The sequence below is a fragment of the Osmerus eperlanus genome, chromosome 18 (assembly GCF_963692335.1).
Source record: "Osmerus eperlanus chromosome 18, fOsmEpe2.1, whole genome shotgun sequence".
NCBI lineage: Eukaryota > Metazoa > Chordata > Actinopteri > Osmeriformes > Osmeridae > Osmerus > Osmerus eperlanus.
Window position 1 is genome coordinate 6627202 of NC_085035.1, and position 15543 is coordinate 6642744.

General features: G+C 42.2%; 1 protein-coding gene across 4 annotated transcripts in view; it reads left to right on the forward strand.

The window, feature by feature from the left end:
- Positions 1 to 15543, forward strand: part of LOC134039025 (ras-specific guanine nucleotide-releasing factor RalGPS1-like) — a 130276-nt gene that overhangs the window by 85242 nt on the left and 29491 nt on the right. The window lies entirely within an intron of this gene.

The window sequence follows — 15543 nt, forward strand, 5'->3', positions numbered from 1 at the left end:
GAATGCTGATCCACAGTGCAAGTGTAAACATTTTAGGCAGAGATTGCTGCTCAGCTCAGACAATTTAGATTTAAACCCTCACCAGAATGTATTTATTGCACTCTTGAATTCAAGTGGTAAGTCATTTTATTCAGTTAAATTTGCCTCCCTGTAAGTGGAATGTATTTTTCTCGACATGCTGAAGTCAATTTCCGTCAGCATCCAAACAGGAAAGAGCTGTCCATGATGCTAACCGCCAAAAGCTCATGCAATTGGAGAGGAATTCTGGTTTGTTACTTTGTAATGTCAGTGACCTCTTATGTAACACCTCTGTAGCACTGTCAAGTTTATCTCGGCTAAATGTTATTTATTTCGTTGGCTTGTTTTTAAAAGATTACTACATAGGCTAGATGGACACAATCTCAATCTGACCTTGTTTTCCGAAAGCAAAATATTTACAGGCTAGACAGTAGAAGTGTTTATCTCAGTTTTGCCACTTTGAATTTTAGGTTCAGAGTACATGCTTTGATGTACCTGAAATAGACCTGGCCATTATTCTGTTATTTATATTATTGTCCGTTTTTTTCCATTCTTCCAAGTTTTTTTTTAAGTATTTTTTTTTAATTATTTTTTTACTGTGCTTCAAAGGTACATTAAATCATAGCTCACCTTTGCCATGTTTTGCAGAGTCCCTCCCTGGGTGTGTTTGCTATGGTGGAGTAAGTAGGTGTGGATGTGGAAGTGGGTTGTGTATCTGACCACTGAAGAAGTCAATAGACTCCAGTAATGTGGTCAAGTACTTAAATTGTCCCCTAGCAATCAATCCTAAAGGCTTTTTGGGTTGTTCTTGAGGGATTAACATTTTTTACTTCCTTTTTCCCATTTCCTCTTTGTTTTGTATTGTATATACATGTGAATTGCTGAGACCACTGATATATTTTAATGGTGAATCCTTTGGCTATGGATTAAGTTTTAAAAAGTACAGTAAAAACAAGACAGAAAAGGTTTACAGTGGTCAATAAAAAAACCCTGTCAAGTAACTTAAGAGGAACTGGGCTTGTGGGAGTCCTTTGCAGAGAACACATCTCTGCAAAGTTTAGCAGTTAACAAGGCCTGGCCAGTAAGCAGAGGGGTTGCCAGATCCCTTGTGAGGGTTATTATGTAGCTCAGTATACCTTCTTAGCAGCAGATTGAAAGCCGGCTTTTGAGCAAACCCAGATGCAGCAACGCATAAAACCTAAAGCGTTAACCATTTTCAATATCTCTGTATACAACTGCCTATTTAAAACAAAAAGATATAGGTGGAAGTTAAGATAATGGCCACAGTTATAACCGGAATACATTTGTATTTATTATTGGAAATTGTACAGCTCAGACAGGCCTTACTTTCTTTACTCCATGCTTCAGTGAAGGAGGGCAAGCTCCAGCCTGTGCTGAGCCGACCACATTCAAGTCTCCATCCTCTCTTATTATTCACCCATGCAGTCTGCTGGCTGACAGGCAGATTATTGATGGGGACCTACAGGTAAGTCTGGACAACTGAATACACCCTGTCCTTACATTTCCCCCCAAACCCTACTCAGTGTTAAAAAAAGGATGGACTTTCTCTTAGAAAGCAGAATTACTGTAAACTAATACTCCTACTGCAGATTAAGTTTTTTGAGTCATGGCTGAAGTTTTTGTTGCCAAAATAAATACACACCTACGATACCATGAGAAAATAGTCTATACTGTTATTTCATCACACTAACTCAATAAAGCGTAACTCACACAATAAACACAACACAAACATTCAAGTCGTTTTAGTTTTTTTTGAGAGACGTAGCTCCGAGCCTGAGGGGCAGACATGGCCCACAGGGGGCAAGGCATGTGTGCTGCTGCTCTTGGAGAGATCAGAAGTCGTAGACCAAAAGATCAAGGTCAGTGGGCCTACTGCTGTGCGCTCATTGGGAGAGTGAACGATGAGGGCCTGGGACAGAAACCCACCCACACCTCACATGTCACACTTAGGATCCTCAAGTCTCCATTTTTTACCAAACCACTGACCCGATCAGAAACTTGTACCTCCCGTGATAAACTGATTTAAAAAAACACTTATCATGAGCTGCAATTTCTCAACCAATTTATGCCAGTATCTCTGTCCCGGAGTTGAGTATTTCCCATGTTGCCTTGTCTCAGCTTTTCACAAGGTCTAACAATATTAGGTAACACTTTAGAATAATGGTCCGTTGTTAACGAGTAGCTATGCAGGAAGTAATAGGTATAGTTATAGTAATAGTAATAGTAATAGTAATAGGTAACATTAACACCGAATTTAATACTATTAACTAATATGGAACCAAGATTAACTAAGCAGAAAGTAATAGCTAATTTATGTAGGTATTTGGTTATTACTAAATAAATATATCCTCTTGAGAACTACTTGTGAACTATGACCAATTAAGAAAGAATAACCAATGAATTACTAATCACAAAAGAAACGTCTAAAAAGTGAACAATTGTGTTTTTTTTACTCTTAACATGGTCATACCATTTCAGAAGCTTGTGCCTCAAATGAGTTCTTTGTGGAAACCAGTTTATGAATATTAACGTTATAACACGTCCCCGTCCCCCCCACATTATTTACATTTAGTCATTTAGCAGACGCTCTTATCCAGAGTGACTTACAGTAAGTACAGGGACATTCTCCCCGAGGCAAGTAGGGTGAAGTGCCTTGCCCAAGGACACAACGTCATCTTGCACGGCCGGGAATCGAACTGGCAACCTTCTGATTACTAGCCCGCTTGCTAGCCCGCTTCCCTATCATACCTAATCATACTGTATGATTATGGGACACATCCCCCCCAATATTTGATCATACTGTATGATTATGGGACACGTCCCCCCCAATATTTGATCATACTGTATGAATATGCCGGCAATTTCGATGTGACTGCTATTACGTCTTTCTGCAGCTCAGAAAATATCTAATCCCGGCCGGTCCATTTTCCAAATCCAGTCGATTTAGCTTACCGAAACCTATTTGTCCTGAAATCCATGTCATGTTTTCCCTAAACCAATACTCTGGTGCAACTTCAATGAGTGAGTTTGGAGCGCAAAATCATTTGGCACATTTTTATGGATGGTAAATATCCAGTATTTGGCTAACATAATCCCTTAGATAACGACTAGGTGAATTTCACTAGAATTTCGAATTGTAGAATTAGTGCGAATTTCGAATTGTAGAATTAGTGCGAATTTGTATGAATGGGACTTTTTACAAGCTAGCCGACAGCTAGCCTGGCTTTACAGCTGGCAACAACTGTAGCTAGCGTTTTGGGCCATGTTCCTGTTCTCTGTTCTCCTGTTCTCTGAATTGGGTTATCTAGCAAGTTATTTTACAGTCCTGCCATTTGTTCTTTCATCCTTCATCATTTTCATCCCTTTGGAATTGCGTTGCTGTAGTATTTCGCAGTAGTGGCCAATGCTAGACTCGCTATAGAGTGAGTAGGCCTACACGTTAATTTGCGTTAGGGTAAGCCATGTACTTACTTATTACTTGTTTAGCCATTATGTTTGACTCAGTTTCTCTTCACAGTTTGTTGAATGTGTATGTTTCATTCCAAAATACAGATTTTTTTGTTTAAATGCTAGGTTTCATCATTGTGCCAAACAAAGAATGTTTCATTCAGTTATATTTTACAAAATGCTTTATTGTTGCATGCCCATTGTGCATTTTTGCATTATGTAGGATTTTCTTTTACGATTTAATGTTGAGGCGGCTGACTGGAGCTGCGGACGCAAGGCGGTCGGTGCATGTCGCGGCGGTAACCCTCGGACCCGGTGGTGGACGCCGGAGGTGAGGGAAGCCGTCAAGCTGAAAAAGGAGGCCTATCGGACTTTGTTGGCTGGTAGGACTCTAGAGGCAGCTGACGTGTACCGGCAGGCCAAGCGGAATGCGGCTTTGGCGGTCGCGAAGGCAAAAACCCGGGCGTGGGACGAGTTCGGCGAGGCCATGGAGAATGACTTCCGAACGGCTTCGAAAAGGTTCTGGACCACCATCCGGCGACTCAGGAGGGGGAAGCAGTGCACTGTCAACGCTGTATATGGTGGGGATGGTGCGCTGCTGACCTCGATGGGGGACGTCCTGGATCAGTGGAAGGAATACTTTGAAGACCTCCTTAATCCCACCAACACGCGTTCCGACGTGGAGGCAGAGTCTGGGGACATTTGGGGGGGCCCTTCTATCTCTGGGGCTGAGGTCGCCGAGGTGGTTGAAAAGCTCCGCGGTGGCAGGGCCCCTGGGGTGGATGAGGTCCGCCTGGAGTTCCTTAAGGCTCTGGATGTTGTAGGGCTGTCTTGGTTGACACGACTCTGCAACATCGCGTGGACATCGGGTGTGCTCCAACTTTAGGGGGATCACACTCCTCAGCCTCCCTGGGAAAGTCTATTCAGGGGTTCTGGAGAGGAGGGTCCGTCGGATTGTCGAACCTCGGATTCAGGAGGAGCAATGTGGTTTTCGTCCTGGCCGTGGAACTGTGGACCAGCTCTATACCCTTGGCAGGGTTCTGGAGGGTGCATGGGAGTTCGCCCAACCAGTCTACACGTTTTGTGAATTTGGAAAAGGCGTTTGACCGTGTCCCTCGGGGGCTCATGTGGGGGGTGCTCCGGGAGTACGGGGTACCGGACTCCCTGATTGGGGCTGTTCGGTCCCTGTACGACCAGTGCCAGAGTTTGGTCCGCATTGCCGGTAGTAAGTCGAACTTATAGGGTTGGACTCCGCCAGGGCTGCCCTTTGTCACCGATTCTGTTCATAACTTATATGGACAGAATTTCTAGGCGCAGCCAGAGCGTTGAGGGGGTCCGGTTTGGTGACCTCGGGATCGGGTCGCTGCTTTTTGCAGATGATGTGGTCCTGTTGGCTTCATCGGGCCGTGACCTTCAGCTCTCACTGGAGCGGTTCGCAACCGAATGCGAAGCGGCTGGGATGGGAATCAGCACCTCCAAATCTGAGGCCATGGTTATCGACCGGAAAAGGGTGGAGTGCAATCTCCGGGTCGGGGAGGAGATCTTGTCCCAAGCGGAGGAGTTCAAGTATCTTCGGGTCTTGTTCACGAGTGAGGGAAGGATGGAGCGTGAGATCGACAGGCGGATCGGTGCGGCGTCCGCAGTGATGCGAGCTCTGCATCGGTCCGTCGTGGTGAAGAAGGAGCTGAGTCGAAAGGCGAAGCTCTCTATTTACCAGTCGATCTACGTTCCTACCCTCACCTATGGTCACAAACTGTGGGTAGTGACCGAAAGAACGAGATCGCGAATACAAGCGGCCGAAATGAGTTTTCTCCGCAGGGTGTCCGGGCTCTCCCTTAGAGATAGGGTGAGAAGCTCGGTCATCCGGGAGGGGCTTAGAGTTGAACCGCTGCTCCTCCGCATCGAGAGGGGCCAGTTGAGGTGGCTCGGGCATCTGATAAGGATGCCTCCTGGACGCCTCCCTGGTGAGGTGTTCTGGGCACGTCCCACTGGGAAGAGGCCCCGGGGAAGACCCAGGACACGCTGGAGGGACTATGTCTCTCGGCTGGCCTGGGAACGCCTCGGGATCCCCCAGGAAGAGCTGGTGGAAGTGGCCGGGGAGAGGGAAGTCTGGGCCTCCCTGCTTAGGTTGCTGCCCTCGCGACCCGACCCCCGGATAAGCGGAAGATGATGGATGGATGGATTTAATGGAAAACTTCCAGTGCATATAATTTAAAAAATGTTACCCAATCACTGCAGTTGTTTTATGTTGTAGATATAGCGAGGTGACATGTTACTGAGATGTTAACATGTTTTTTACTTTGAAATAATGGTCCAGATTACAGTTACTGCGGGATGACAGGGTAACGCTTGAGTAATTAGTGAGGAGTTAACATGTTTGTCACTTTGAAATAATATGATTAGTAAAGTAATCCAATCATGAGCGTGTCAGCATCACTTCCTAATTATTAAAAATGTTAAACAAGTTATCATTATTTGTATTATACCATGTTTAAGTTTGAAATAAACAGAGAACATGCGTCCATCCTTTGGTAAGAGTAGTCACAATCTCAACCTGTAGCTGGGGGGGTGGGGGGGATATAATATTCATAAACTGGTTTCCACAAAGAACCCATTTGAGGCACAAGCTTCTGAAAAGTTATGACCATGTTAAGAGTAAAACAACCAAATTGTTCACTTTTTAGACATGTTACTTTTGTGGTTAGTAATTAATTGGTTATTCTTAATTGGTCATAGTTCACAAGTAGTTCTCAAGAGGATATATTTATTTAGTAATGACCAAATACCTACATAAATTAGCTATTACTTACTGCTTAGTTAATCTTGGTTCCATATTAGTTACATTTACATTTAGTCATTTAGCAGACGCTCTTATCCAGAGCGACTTACAGTAAGTAAAGACCCATTCTCCCCGAGGCAAGTAGGGTGAAGTGCCTTGCCCAAGAACACAACGTCATTTTGCACGGCCGGGAATCGAACTGGCAACCTTCAGATCACTAGCCCGCTTCCCTAACCGCTCAGCCACCTGACTCCACCTGACTCCTAGTTAATAGTATTAAATTCGGTGTTAATGTAGTACTACCTATTACTTCCTGCATAGCTACTTGTTAACAACGGACCATTATTCTAAAGTGTTACCCAATATTGTAACCTTGAGGGCTAGAAAGAGACAGGTTTTTATTGTAATTTTTTTTGTAGGTAAGAGAGGGTCTTTCAGAGAATTGCCCAGTCACACTTTAAAAGATGTAGTTAGCATAGTCATGTTTCAGATTTTAGGGAGAAAACCCCCTCTAACATCTCAGCAGTTGAGAACTACTAACTCGTTGCCTGTGTTTTGTTTCACATACATTTCAACACAGTCGGCACAGCGCTGTTTACCTTAATCTACCTCACGCATTCCCATGTGTCTCAGCATAAAGCAATTCTTCAAATCTCATGAGTGTTGGAACGACCATAGATTTACGCACAGATTGCCTACTTGGATGGAAGGGTTGAGCTGCTCGGAAATCTAAGGGGAATGAATCACTTCATCACTTCCCAGCAACAGACAGTGATTCACTTATTTCAGGATTTTGCAATTGAAGAGAATAAGTAGGTCACTGAGAACATTTGATTAGTTTAATGCCAAAACATGTTTTATGAAACTATTTGAAACATTACATCATTCCAGCTCTTAAGTTTGGTAGAAACCTCTGTCTTGCTGAATGTTTGGAAATAAAATCATTGGTGGGCTGAAAATGACTGCATTATTAAACTAAACAGCCTGGTTGTAAAAATGCATGATAGACAGATTTATAGTTAATCCAAAAATACATTGGAAATGTCAAACTGGCTGCATCCTTAATATGTGTGTCATAAAAGTGACCCTAACTGAAGCAATGTGCTTTGGGAGAGCCCACTTTCTTTAAGCTTTTCAGAGTCTTTTGGGACCATGAAACCAAAAGCCAAGAATTGACTATTATGTTGTATAAGGCGATTTGTTGGAGAAGGCTGGTGGGTTGGGTGGATTGTAGAAAATGTTGTGGGGTGCCCTGTGGCAGCTTATTTCCATTTGAAACTTGACAACCCATCTGGAGGTGTGGGGTGGTAGACGAGGGAACATCAACACAGCAATAACAAAATGGCTGTAATGAGTGTTTTGGTTTGCTGTTCTGTTTCTCAATCCCGCACAGTTTGAGATTACGTCCTCAGAGTCATTAAATGGACTACACAGGAATTCTCTTGCCTTTCTGCCTTCGTGGTCATTCTCAAAGGGAGTATGTCTGTTTACCGTGACAACCGAAAGAATGTCCGAACTGAAAGAGTACTCAAGCTGTCGTTTTTTTACAAGGTGACCCTGTTTTACGGTAACCTTTGATTGGAAAGATGCTTACCTCATCCTCACATCATTTTGGGTTTGGTTCCACTTCAGTCCTTTCACTTACTGTCACCCTGTAAATTTCCCTCTGTGATTTGACGTTCCATGCATACAAAAGTCTGACAGACTATATTGTGTTTCAGTTTATGACATTTGAATCTGGTACTATAGTACCTTAAGTATATTGAGTGTTAACAATATATTGTTAACATTCAACAAAGCCTTGTTAGCAAGTCTGTCAAATGAGCGACAGCTCAAGCCAAAGATCTTTTGATGTGCATTTACAAACTGAACCATGGAGTCTATAATTGTTTCTAAGAGGCTCAAGTAACTTTCAGCAGAAAGTAGTAGTTATTTCAGTTCCTGAAAATCTAGGGTCTGTTTTTTTCTAAATGAAGAGTTGAGAAAGACTCCTTGGGGTGAAATTTCCCACAAATGCTTCTCTTTCCTTAAAGTTAATCCTCTATCTGTGGCAGTTCTGGTCATCAAGCACAGTTCCTGTCAGCTACTGCGAGAAAATATATTAGTCTTAAATGAATGCCAAACAACTGGACCATTGTTGGACAGGGTTCAGTAAACAGGGACACCACACCCTCTTGCTTGATCCAGCTGCTATGCAGGTTTACCCATGAGTGAACAGGTGTGCTGTACCCGCATGCTCCTTGTTTAATTGGCAACCTTTTGACCTATATAGATATAGACACCATACTTCCTACCCCTCCTCATACATGAGCCCTTTAGATCTCACGATTCACAACCCTTATAAGGAAGGAAGATCAAAGGTCATTCCAACTATCTCCATTTCAGTAAAAAAAAAATGCAGGTAGAGAAACAGGTTTCCATTTAAACAAAATTCAGTCATAAGTAGAATCGTCCTGCACTTTCGAACCATCTCTGTGCCCCGTCCATCTTTCCAAGGTAACTGAGGGTCACATGTTGTGATGACACTACCAGATGTTAGAAGGTCACCTCCATGCCAGGGAAAATCCCTAGTGACCTCTGCTTCCTGATCCTTGAAGGTGAACCCCGGATGCTAAGAACATTGACAATGAAACCTCAGTTAAGTTTCCATATATAAGTCAGACAAAGATCCCTGGTTCATAATAAGTGGTGGTAGGACAATAAAAATGTTGTTTTTTATTTTTGAAAATATTTTATGGAAATACAATTGCTCTTAAACCGGTTTGATTTATACATTTATATCTAATAGCTCAGAGTCTATTGTCAGGATGGTTCAAGTTGAGCCCTCCTTCTATTCCCACACAAAATAACAGTATGCCACAGTGTGGTAGCAGTCAGTTATATTAAGGTTTAAATGTGCAAATATTTTAAGACCACAAGGATCTGGCCTAAGAGGTCAATTTAAAGAGGTTTAAAAAAAAAATTGTGGAAAACGGTTGGACGAAAGATGTTATGTCTGCACAAAAGAGATTTATACAGATCGAAGGCCTTTAAAAGAAGACATTTTGATACTCTACATGTGAATCTTGTGTGCACACTTTACATTTTACATGTGAAGAAGAACCTTTCTTTTTTTGTAATACTTATCCACAGTGTCACATGTGTGCGTGTCTCTCTTTATATTTGTTGTTCTCTTTCACCCTAATGTTAGTCCTCCAGATTTAGAACATTCCAGTAGGAAATCTTTTTTGTTCATAGTTCTGGAAACAGTTTTAACCTGCACGTAATTCCTTCATATATTCTTTTCTTTTATCCCAAAGTATTGTTCTCAATAAATCATTCTAAATAGTTAAAAAGTGTTCTCATGAAACAAAGGAAATCCAAGCAGAAGATCTGGTTTCAGATATTGGAGTGAAGAAACTGTCACCTAATTTCCAGGATTCCTCCACTTCCATTAAACCATTCAATACTATGTTGCTACATGTTATATGCGATACAAATATATTTTCATAATATAGTTCAAGAAGTCAACTATGTCAAGGTTGCTGTTTTTTATTGCATTGTAGTAAACTTTGGAAACCTCTTGCTTTCTCTTTTTAGTTTGATTGAAACTGTAACGGATGCACCTTTTAACTTGATTGAATAGTCTTTAAATTAGCGTATCTTCTACCGCAATTTTTTTTTCCATAAGTTAATGCAACAGTGACTACATACAGTTTAGGTTTACAAACCAACACACTTTTGAAAGGTAAGAGGTGAAAGGATTGCTTTCCTTTACATTCATGGAAATGCTTGGCAAGACCTCCCTTTCCACCCTCAATCAATCCAGAACAGGTGACCATTTCCACGTTTTCCATGTTCTCATAGTGTGCTTTTTCTCCTCAGACTGTGACTGACTTTTATTGACAACGTGAAACTATTGGCTCAGCGTCTGGTAACTCAACAGGGCTCTGGACAGTTGTTTTTAACAGGCATCTGCAGCTGTGGTCCAACCAGTAGTGTTGCTGATCTGTGTAAGAGACCCACTAAAATGATGGCCCTCCTGATGAGTCACTTTTCGGAACCGAGGGTAAGACCTCTGGCAGCTCGATTAGTGACTACGATTCCCAGAAGCCCATAGCTGATGTCAAACATTTATTTTCTAGTTTTTCCCGGTTCCTTCAGAGTTGGGCATTGCCATGTGTTTGAGTTGGATCTCAGTGGCGGAACTGAAATGGAGGCTTGTATAGAAATGTGAAGAACACATTTCAAATTTAATACTGTAAAGCAGCATTGCTTGATCTCATTGGTGAGACCTATTTTGTATCTGAGATGGAAATAGTGGCGTTAAACTGCGGAAACAGTTAAATGTTTTGCCTTATTAATTATGCACATTTTTCAGCGCTCCTGCTGTGCTCTGTAGGAAACAGGCTAGACAGATCTCATGCCACGTTCCACAGCCATTGTGAGTCCACTGCAGCCTTCACAGCTATTGCAGGGTTGAGGGAACCTGGAATGTTTTAGTCCTTCACTAGGTTGAGCACATGTGAGAAACATATGGAAATGTTGTGAAAACATTGGATCCTTCCCCTTGCATCCCTTTATCTTTCTTTCTATTTCTCTTTCTCTCTGTCTCTCATTTTTACGCCATTTACTGTTTGTTTTTTGTCTGTGAGCAAGGATACCATTACAGCTCTTCTTTTTTTTATGGTCGACCCTCATGATGTCAGGGAGTGCTTTATTGTGTGGGCCTCAATGCCCTGCAGGCCCGCATAGCCCCACACCCGTCAATCCCCCTGCCTGAGTTTGTGAACGAATGGTTGCGGCTTCAATTTTATTGCCCTCTGCAAGGGTCCCCTGTGTTCCCAGCCAGAAGGGCTTAGCATTCTGGGTAAGTAACAGAGATGAAGTTTAACTAGGTAGGGACAGGCTTGCAGGATATTCAAGGCAACCAGGTAAAACACATAATTATAATTAATTTTTCCTTCATTTAGATCATTTCCCCCAACACATTATCAGAGATAAACACAAATTGTACCTTGCTGTTTACATGGCATTACTGTTTTGCCATTACTGTTTACATGGCAACCCAAGCAGAAAGGCACATCAAACTCATCTCTGTAGTACTCTTCAAGCAAGTACCACAAATATGGTCACTAAAATGTTGCTAAATCTAAAGTCTGGCTACATTATATTATTCCATATCTAACTTTCAAATGGATTTGGAATTAAAGATTGAAAAATATTTTGCCTGAAATTATTCACTTAAAATAACTAAGATGTTGTTGCAGAACTGGTGTGACATTTGCCTGTGAGAAAGGTCACAGTTCAGCCACTAGAGAGAGACCCTACTCCATTTATAGCTGTCAACTGCTCAGCGGCAACTCAGCACTTATCACTTTGACAGGCGCTCGACAAAGCCATTCGGGGACCACGTTCCACTCGTTTGACCTCAGGTGTCTGTTAGCCTGACAGCCCATAGACTTATTGTCTTGCACGGAGTGTGTTTTCCCCGTTGACTGAGCGTCCATGCCCATTTAACTCTCTAGACAACCATAAGTAACTTGTGAGTGATCACATAATGTTCCAAAAACACCTTTCTAAGTCTCAGCCCTTAGTGTCTCCCCGGATCCCAGTTGCCCCATTTGCAAACACAAGTGAAGGTGTAATGCTTTACAGACTGGTTTGACAGACGAGGGTGAACATGGGTGAGTTGTCATGTAAGGGCTTTTTCGTTGGCCTTGACAAAAGAGGCTTCCGGACCCGACTAGTTTCCCCTCTTAAAGAAATGTGTTCTTTTCTACCTAAATCTCTCCAGTTTCTCGTACAAGACCAACGTGGAACTTTTAATTTGTGTACAGCTGCATGAAATGCAGAGCAGATAATTACAGGGTCTGTGCTTGTTCGGAGCTGCAGGTCATAGTTTGCAGCAACATACCATGCTAGACAGGCTGAACACTTGACACTTGGTATGTCAAAAGAGAATTGTACCGATGTGTATTCATGTATATGTTTGTCAGCACAAGCTTTTGTGCACATATGCATTAGGACTAGGTGTTTACTATGTTCGTTTAACAGTAGATTTTCCTGTTAGGAGTTGTTTTCTACTGGGTTTGATCTGGTGCATTCCTGAAGGCTCACAGATTTGTGTCATAAACCCCAGCAGCTGACAGCTGTGATACTGACAAGTGAGACTAGATTCATAGATACACAATAAAAAGTTTTTAAAAAACTCAACTGGGTATTCTCCCCATTTTCTTTATCACACTCGATTTTATATTGAATTCAAGTCTTCATCTCAAAATATATATATATATAAATTCAAATGTGAGAAACAGCGCCCCCAATGTGTAGTGCAAACCTGTAGGCCAGCGATAACTCTGTTACAGTAGTCAAGAAAATACTGTGGCCCGGACAAGCAGCTTGGTGGCGTCCTCTGTCAGAAACAAAAAGATCCTCTTGATGTTGCGCAGAGAATACCGACAGGTCTGCATTGTGCAAATGAAGTGTTTCTTAAAATCCAGATGTTCATCAAGGAGGACACCTAGGTGTCTTGCCGAGCTAAAGGCTGCCACGGCTACTACAAATAGCAGGGATGAAGAGTTGCTCCATCTTGTTCAAGATTAAGTTTCAGGGTGTGGGAGGATATCCATGAGGAAATGTCCACCAGACATACCGAGATTCATTTGCTGACTCGAGGGGGTAGAGGGTAGGAAGTAGAGAGACAGCTGTGGATCGTCAGTTTAGCAGTGTTAAGAAAAACCATGTGATTTAATGATCAAGAAAGGTCATCAAATTGAAGGAATGTTCCCAAGAAGGACAACGAACAGGCAGAATATAAAAGTTGTGGCATTTGTGCAACCACCTATAGTTTTACTATGATTATCCTTTAAATAAATACCTTAACACATACACTGGAACATTGGGTAACCTCAGACCCGCAGATTCTAAGATCTATTTTGTGATTTCATCATGGCAGTCTGGACCAGGAAGGTCCAAAACTTCTTGGAAGTTTCCCCCATCTTCTCCATTTGTTTTTGCTAGTTTGTTCCTGACTGGTGACATTGGCAGGACTAAACCCACAGGAGAATCCAAAAGGGATCCTATTTCAAAATCATACATTCCTCAAAGTTGGGTTCGAAACTTCGTAACATTGAAAATATAAATGTTGTTTTTCTGTACCCAATGCTGTTTATCAGCCTCATTTTGGCAAATGCCAGCAAGGAAAAATGGCAAAACCACAGCAATTAGCAGTGCATGCCAAATGTCTGACAACAATTTCCAACAATGACCTGTTAACGCATGTGTGTCTGTATTAAATGTTCTGTTCCGCAAGTAGTCGACAGTTTCACTTTATAATATATTCATGTTTAATGAGCGTCTCATACAAGCTACAGCCACCAACAATAATTATCCTTAGGTGAGTTGGCTCGCAAGTTTGTAAAAAACACACACACTTTTTTAATTCTCATTAAAGAAATTCTGTTGATAGAAGAGAGAGTGTAGGTGAGTCCAGATTTAGCCATTAAAATGTATTGGTTAATGGTTACACACTTCTTAATAAGATAGCTTTCTTTGTTTATTGTGCTGAATTATGGAATTCAGCTTCTTGGCTCTTAAATCACTTGACTGGCAGCGACATTGCTCTCTGACCCCTTTCCTTGAGGTTAGGGACTTGATGATCCATCCAGTCTTGTAAAGCAGACACAGTGTTGTCTTTGGGAAGCCTGACCACCAACCAACACCAAAAGATGACTCTGGAAGGGTACTTACTGAAGGCTCACTAACGTCTTGGCAGCTCACTTGAGGTCCAGCGACATCCTCTTGGCTTTTGGTCTTAGTCTGGACAAGGCTATGTCCAGCCACTAGTGGCAAGGATGGGAGTTTGACTGCTGGCGGCCATGTTTATGAGTGTAATTTATGGAGGGGTGGCGTTGTGAGACCTGAACTACCATTCCTCACATAGGACACAACTTCCTCTCTTAAGAACTGAACAGAGTCAATGAGAAAAGCAGAGGCATCACATCATGTGGACACTATTCTAATATCTTTGATAACCTAATGTGCTATTTGCTTTGCCTCTATGGGATCCAATGACGTCATTACTTTTGGCTTCATTTGCCAATGCTAATAAAATGTCAAAAATATATACTGTGTCATTTTGGGATGCAATCCAATCTTCACGTCACTCATAATTAACTTTAATTGTTCCAATATTTAAGGTAATGCCTTTGAGTGCAAAAGACTGCACTGTTGCCTGAAGGAGTTGTGTTTTACTGAACTGATCCAGAACGGCTCAAGTGGACTGACATATGGAAGCAAGCAGGCACTTGTGGTCCGAGAGAAAAGCCACAGTGAAGTGGGATGAGATGCGCCCATCTGAAGCCGTATGGGGCTCTTTAGATAATGGTTCTCATATGGCCAACATTGAGTAACAAGTGCCTTGCGTTTCTCCTGCAAAAGAGGGTTTTTTAAGAGGAGGTAGATTATCATGACGACGCTTAGTCAGATCCTGTAAGCATACACATTTCTGTCTTAGACATGTTGTGGTACTGCTTGGGTATGACGGTCACCATTCCCCTTTGACCTGCATCCATTGGCAGTTACCCTCACCACCAAACCTCGTATCTGTAAGACACAAGGTGTTACTAAAGAAAATGGTAACTAGACTAGGCAGTGATTTTCATTTGCTTTTGGGCATGGACTTTAAATCTTTTACAAATTCCTTTTCTTTTTTTAGTTTCCCAGGTCTTAAGGTACACAACAGTTGGAGTACATTGAGACTTGTTCAGTAGGTAATGCCTTCCATATTAACGCAGCATGTGCCGAATCACATTTAGTTCCAGTTACAAGTAGAGCAATAGCCAGCAAGACTTCAAAACCACAGGATAACTACAGCGTGGGATTGGTCAGCTGCCACACCACAGGACTGTGTGCAAAAATTGAGGATTCGGTATCCGACCAGTGCGAGACAATCAATGTGACTTGTCATGATCAACGGGCAATTTGGATTGAAAGCACATACTTGTAATCAGATACGAAGAGGTATGTTTTCTCTGTCTTTTTTATGTCTTACTCAAGGTGTTGTACATCAAATATGAAGTTGAAGACTGACCATTTCAGACTTGATGTCTTTCAGCAGCATTATATGAGCATCCACCTCTCCTCCTCCTGAGACCTCCCAACACACCTACAACCTTCTCTGCCCACTCCATCGCCAACTTTGGGTTATCTCTGCAAAATGCACCTGAGGTGACATGAAACATTTCAAATACCCAGAGGGGGATATCCATTAGGCGGCAGTGTGACCAAAGAGCGGC